Source organism: Poromitra crassiceps (assembly GCF_964638095.1).
Source record: "Poromitra crassiceps genome assembly, chromosome: 6".
NCBI lineage: Eukaryota > Metazoa > Chordata > Actinopteri > Beryciformes > Melamphaidae > Poromitra > Poromitra crassiceps.
The window spans coordinates 40,188,710-40,196,054 of record NC_139627.1 but is presented as its reverse complement, the minus strand read 5'-3'; the positions used below and the strand labels follow the sequence as shown (position 1 = coordinate 40,196,054).

The window sequence follows — 7,345 nt, the reverse complement described above, 5'->3', positions numbered from 1 at the left end:
TCAGTCACCTCTGGTATGTCGCTCTTATGAACACTGCACTATTTATTTGACTATTGCTTTTTTCCTACAGTCTGTAGGGATTCTTCTTGTTTTTCAAATTCAGTGTTTACATGTGTTTCAGTATGTACAAAATATGATTATCATCAAAACTTGCTTTTATACAGATCATATCGACATAGGTAAATATCTGTTATCAGCCATAACGGCAATGTTAATGTTGGTTATCGGTATTGGCCAAGATTTTCATATTGGTGCTCACTTGCATAATGTGAAAATGAATGTTATTGACCCAGTGTGTAGCCAGTCTACCCAGTTAGTGAGTGAATGTCCAAACAATGATGTATCTTTGAGGTTTTCATTTATTGTAGAATGATGTTGCAGACAGAAATAGATTTCCTTGATGCAATTAACATGATCGTGAAGTGATCCACATGATTTGCTGTTTAACAGAGTGGCTTGACAATTATTCTCTACACTTAGGCTAAGACCTATGTTAAAATTCCCATTCACCTGTGAGCTTGACACCTGAGATCAGCATTACCTCATAGAAGACTAGGTACATACTACCATCTAGTGGTCAAAATGTTTTTCAGCCAAAGACCACTTACAAGATGGAACATATACCGGGGACCCCCTCATTCTGATTTGTGATTTTGGGCTAAGCTTTATTGTTTCCACGGTAACGTGCTTTACTTTTAAATTGATAGGTTTGTTAGATTAGAATGTAATCCATGAACCATTTTAGATTCAAAGGATAAAATATTTTCATTGAACTATGAAGATTTTGCAAAAAAAAGCTTTCATTTTTATTTTCTTGAAAACTTTTCGCGGAACCCCAGGCAAGTGCCAGGGGGTCCCCGGACCCCCATACCACTGGTGTAAAATACCACCCATGATTCAAATCCTACAAATAAGAACAGAAATGGACAATGACAACAGGAGAGACTACATAACATTTCACTCGGACTAAAACGTCCAAAAAATTCAGATTTAAAGAAAATATTTTTTGAATGTTTTTTTTTTGAGAGACTTGACTTGGACTTGCCCCTCAAAGACTTGAGACTTGACTTGGACTTGAGCTCAAAGACTTGAGACTTGACTTAGACTTGCAAAAAATGACTTGAGTATCTCTGATCAAGCATGCCTCACCAAATGTTAAAACGGAACCATAAATGCAGTTATTGCAGAAATAAACTCATTAACAATTAAACAAGAACATATATGCATCTCCTTACGACAGTCCATAACCCGGGTCAACATCAACACTCGCGATAGCGGCAAGGATTTCCTCTTCAAATCTTTCGTAGTCTTTGTAACGTTCTGGGAGTTTAAGCAGGTTGAAGCAGGTTGAAGACTTTGGGTATGCGAAGCCATCCTGCGGAGTCGGCACTGGGAAGCACATTCCAGCCCACCCAGAACTGCACAAGTTTCCCAAGCAGGTTTGGACAGTGGACAGGCAGGTCTGTCTGGATCAGGTCCCGGAGGTATTCTTTGGAAACAACCAGCTTTGGTGTGCTGTTCTTCTCCCATTGATTTCATTGTCGATGAGGGTGACCAGCTGGGAAAGGCCTTCAAGTACCTTAAATAAAGTTTATATTTGTCACTAAAAGTCAACATAGTCATTCATTCATTCATTCACAGGCCTCAATTGTCAAAGCAGAGTAAGATAATTTTAGAGCATAAAACAATTGTATTCATATTTCAAACAACAGGATTGTTATTTTATCTATTTCGGCTTAGGGCTGCAAAGTTTAAAATGATAATAGTGATTAACACGTTCACTGCCATTGACGTATTAATACGTCAAAAATAATCCAACGGTTGACTGCCATTGACGTATTAATACGTCAAAAAAATCGTTTTTCTTTTTTTTGACGGTGCTACGTGGATCAATGTTCCCCGCGTCTCCTATGGAGATATTGGAAGTATTGAATGTGTATAATCTATTTTACCGACCAGCTAGGTGGCGACGGTCCTCTCCCGACAGAGAGAAAGTCAACCAAGGCGGCTGCTTCCTCCATTCTCAAGGAAATGGCTTGGCGATTTTACAGTCAGAAACGAACGAGCCTCATTCTCATACTGTAGGCGGGGACGCTTTCGCGCTGCTGCGGTGGGGGGTTCCAGAAATGGACTGGGTGGGCAGCATAAAGCCTAGAGTCGCACGGGGCTTCATCGGGGCTCTCAAACCCAAGAGACGAGTGAGACCTATCCACACTTGCTGCCAGGGAGGGAGGCTGCTCAAACTCGCTGCCAGGGAGGGAGGCTGCTCAAACTCGCAGCAGCAGCAGCAGCAGCAGAGCACTCGCTTGTGACAAACGCAGGCTGAAAGCCACTAGACACGCCCACGGAGGGAGGAGTTGAAGGAGAGGGCGTTCGGAACTATATTGTTTAGATGTCTGATCTCTCACTGATGTCAAAAATAAATGGTTAAAGTGACTGTTCTGCCTGTTTGATTGAATTTCACAAAACTGCGATTATCTCAGCTTTCACTCTCAGACGCTAAAACCATGCTGTACTCAACGGCTAATATCTACATAACTACTAACTCTACAAACTAACTCTTTTAGACAGAGAAAGCACACATTCTATTAGTACTTTTGTGAACTTTGTGTTGACAAACTCCAAGCAGAAAAGAATCCTCGGCTCTTGTAAAATGAGCCAGAATCCTCAAAAAACGGCTTGGCAAAAGCTACCTACAGCAAAAAAAAAATGGCTGGCAGTCAATGTGTTAATATAACACCCTCTGACACTGACTACTGTCAGTACAATGTTACACCAAAAAAAGAAACAATATTCTGCAGTTGTAGAGTGGATGAAGTTATGGCCCTCTGCCGCCTGTCATCCCCCCTCTCTCCTGTCTACAACTTTCCTACGTAATAAAGGCCAAAAAAAGACACCTACAGTTCTCCACTCTCCATAGCTCCTCATCAAACAACGCATCACCTTCAAAGCCCACCACAGCCTGGCGCCCCCCTTATCTGACTAACCTCCTCCTCTCCCATCGCCCCACCCAAACCCTCCGATCCTCATCCACTGTTTCGCTCACTGTTCCTCCATACAAATTCCACAGCTTTGGAGATCGAGCATTCTCGAGAGCAGCACCACGACTTTGGAACTCTCTTCACAAGCCTGTCAGAGACTCACCCTCACTCTCCACTTTCAAATCCCGACTCAAGACCTACCTGTTCTCCCAAGCGTACAACCTACCCTACCCTTAACCACATCTTCCGCCCATGTCACGCCCCCTCAACTCCCCTCCACCCGATTAGTTGTGTTATTTGTATGTTTGTTTTTTTCTGTTTACTGTGGACTCGAGATTGTCAGCGTCTTTGAGTCATTGAAAAGCAGCTATACAAAATAAATTTAATTGTTATTATTCGATAAAGGTGAAAATATGCCCCAGACATAATCCATGAAATGAATAAAGAAGAACGAGTTCCATTTACATACAAGGGCAGTTAAGGAATAGCACCGCTTTCAAATGGTTAGAATAAGTATAGTGACTTCTGCCTTTTAATTCAACATACTCTTGCTTGGGAATGTGCATTCGATTGTCTGACAATGCCACTTTGTGTCCATGTCAGCGAGGTTGCTGAGATATCAAGGCACATGGAAGAAAGAGCAGTGAACTTACCTCCTGTGGGAAGTCTAAGCGAGCAGAGAGTGAGTTTATTAGAGTCATTTCACTCCGGCAGATAAACTCAACATAGTCCACGTCCAAGGGCTGTCGCTGACAGGCCTGCTCCAATCTAGAGCGCAGTCTGTTTAACACAAGACTTCCCACCATCACCTGTCAAAGAGATCATGAAATATGCTTTATATAAAAGCATCAGGCCTTATTGGAAAATACGTTGAATACATATACACAGTCCAGGATGCTATCAAGTGCTATAAAAACACAAACACTACAGCAACCTAGCCTACACCAAACAAGCAAAACATGTGTGAATCAAATTGATTTACAATTGCACAAGTGGAAATGAGACGTTAAAACACAAGTTAAATCACAAGTCACAACCCAAAGTCACAGCTTGTGGTGGGACATCAACATTAAAGCCCCACTATTTGGGGAAACTGCACCCTCACCTACATGCTACTCTTCTCATTCAGGTATCAGCCTTGTAGTAAGTAACTTAAGTAACCTTGGAGTAACCAGCCAATTGTGCAAAGTGTTTCTTTTCTACCTCCAAATAATTATTCTGTTATATACGGTATATAAATTCAGGTCCATGAGTGAAAAAGTTGCAACTTCTATTTTTCAGAAAAGTATTTAAATGTCCTCAATGGAGACTGACAATTGAACGAATGTCTAATGGAATGGACACTGTTATGGGCAAGCCTGGGTCTCACACAATATAGTGTTGCTTGTAACACATATATGCTTGCCTATTAGTAAGGTAGCCTACAAATGGCGAAAAAAAATAAAAAATGATTGAAAATAATTTAGGCTAAGCTGAGCACAGGCAAGGACAGTTGCAACTATTTTGCCTGAACAAAATAGAATATGGTTTTGATGTATTGAAAATCATACTGTCAGTATTTTTAAATACATGGTATACCGTAATACCTTAGTACCGACCAAAGCCTAATCGAAAGTATCATAAGTCACGGGTGGAATGGTGGATAAACATTGCATTTCCTTTAAAGCCCTTTCTAATAAATGCCCTCCGTTAGTTTGGTAGTGCAAATATAATATTTTTAGTACAAAGGGGTTAAGAAATGCTTTCATCAGCTCAGCATTAACATGACACGGCTCTGAGAGATGAGGGAATGAAATAAAGCAGATATCCGAAAGTACAAACCGAAACAGATGAGAGAACACTCATGAACACTGCGGTTGGGCAGTCGGGTGTGCAGCTTTCTTAGAGGCGGGTCCATCTCGATCGTGGCCAAGGACGACTTGGCACATACAAAGATATAATGGAAACCGAAATCAGCGCGGAACGGCATGACTTGTTGTGGCCAAAGGTGTCAGTAGAAAAGCCCTAAAGTTTACATGCTGTGGGGAACAGGCATTCAGGGTGCAGAGTGGGAATGATAGAAATCCCAGTCTATCTATTAGAAGTCAGCGTGTGTTCCATCAAAATGATTTAAAAGGCATTATATTAACGTAAAGAAAAAGTTGCATAATGGGGCTGCAACAGAGAAACAACGCAATGCACTTTCCTGTACAGCAAGAAGTTGGTAGTGCTGCACAGCTGATACAGATTCTGTTTATAGAAATAAGCATTTTCTGATAACCCACCTGAGATTCAGCAGAAGTGCCTGGGGGGTCGGTGGTCGAGGGAGGCGCACACACAATTTCTCCGTTGTCCTAGTGAAGTAAAAAGCAAACCATTATTTGATATTGCAAATTTAATTCTCAACCATATTCAGTCAGTCACTGGATCATGTGACTGTGAATAATATGACCTGTCTCCCAAGTAAAAAGCTGCAGGCTGACAGGTTTTCCGACCAATTACTTGAGGTTAGTTCAAGTGAGGCTGCTACCGAGCGGGGTAGCTTCAGAGTGTAACTTACCATGGTAACTGACCTGGAGTTCATCTAATCGAACTTCTTGGAATCTAAAATCCCAGATTTCTCTAGTCTAAACTATGGGTTGGGAAAATTCCAGTGTTGGGCGGTAGCTAGCAACAAATAGTGAAGCTATTTGTTGCTAGCGTGCTACATTTCTCTGGGGATAGCTTAAATGTAGTGAAGCTTATTTTTAATGTAGAGTAGCTGGTAGCTTAGCTCACCATATTGTCAAAGTAGCTTGCCCAACACTAATAAATCTAGAAATAGGTTGAATTCAAAGTGTTTTCCCTCACACACACACACACACACACACACACACACACACACACACACACACACACACACACACACAATGTAAAGTAGCAAGCTACTTTTATTTTGGCATGGAGCCTGTAGCTGAGCGTGCTATGTAATGAAAAAACATTGCATGGATGCAACTGGGACGTATCCTCAGTGATGTACCCTGGGGTCATTGGATGTTTCGGGTCTCGCAACATCATACACCCTCGCCCAGGTGACCCAGCCGGGGCTGGCCAAGCCCCAACTTACGTCCCAGTAGCTACCCACGGTCAGCCCTCTAGGAAGGGTTGAAGGTGGTCACGCGGTCAGGGCCACTCAATCCGCTGCTCCGGAACTACTCTGCCGGGACCGGGGGGGGGAAGGGCTCTGGTACGTAGAGGGACCGGGCTCTGTGGGTTGCCACCCGGCCGGGCTCCTCCCTCGTCTCACCAGGTCTAGGACCTGTGCGCTGCACCAGACTCCCCCGCTCCAAACATCTCATTCCGACTACATTTTACTGGGGATAGCTTCAAAGTAGTGAAGCTATATTTTAATGTAGAGTAGCTGGCAGCTTAGCTTACTACATTTTCAAAGTTGCTTGCCCAACACTGCAAAAATCTGTGTAGTCATTTAACCTGCTTTCTGGAATGCATCCTTTGGGAGACATATTACTGCTAATACAGTATATCAGGCATTGAGGCTAATCAAACCCTAAATAAATCTAGAAGCTGATGGCAGATTAAACAAAGGTCCTCCCATCATGAAAACAGATTTTGTTTGGAAAGGAAGGATTTGACATTTGACAGGGTTGATGGTACAGGTAGCCATGGTCACACCAGGATTAATGAGAATTGCTGGGTTTCATTAGTTGTTGTGGACTTCCCCCTCAGCCCCTTGGTGGTGAACTCTGGCCCATGAATTCATGCTTTATCGGTGTATAATGACAGAGTATCAAATTCTCAATTACCATTGCTGGGAAGAGCACGACAAGATTGAGGGTAGAATCAACAGGATAACCTGGGCTGGTAGGCAAAGAGAGAAAGAGAGAGAGGAAGAGGGAAAGACGGAGAGCAAATGGATGAAAAAGTCCCAGGTTATTAGAGAAAAGGTCAGTCACAGCAGCTATTTTATAAGAGCAAGACATATAAATCAACGATTGCCCGGAGATCATACCAACTACTTGCTGATAAATGTTGACATTTTGAATGTATTTAGAGCTTGTAAATCAATATCTGATACCAGACACCAGTTTAGCTTTGGCAACACTGGGCAGGTTGTTTAAAACAGTCATGTTCAATTGCAAGACATAGAAAAAGAAAATAGTATTGAAATAGTATTGTGTACATAGCATGTACAATGGTTTCCAAGCACATAATAATTCTGATTACAGCAATGCAACACAGGCTGATGTCCTGGCACATGGTTTGGGTGTGACACCTTTGTTGCCTCTGACTGATGTTTAATACAGCTTGCTGCAGTCAACTTCTATAAGCTTGCTTACAGATGTATTCATTTTGTCCAGTAGTATGTATTACTACTCCAGACAGCT

The 7,345-nt window shown here is 42.3% G+C and overlaps 1 long non-coding RNA gene across 1 annotated transcript; it reads right to left on the bottom strand.

The window, feature by feature from the left end:
* Positions 1 to 1,231: 1,231 nt before the first annotated feature.
* On the bottom strand, positions 1,232 to 6,941 carry LOC310778963. Its single transcript, XR_014552793.1, has 4 exons — positions 6,764 to 6,941; positions 5,246 to 5,314; positions 3,635 to 3,790; positions 1,232 to 1,579 (listed from the first exon to the last, which is right to left on the bottom strand). It is a non-coding gene; the product is annotated as an uncharacterized lncRNA (long non-coding RNA).
* Positions 6,942 to 7,345: the final 404 nt, after the last annotated feature.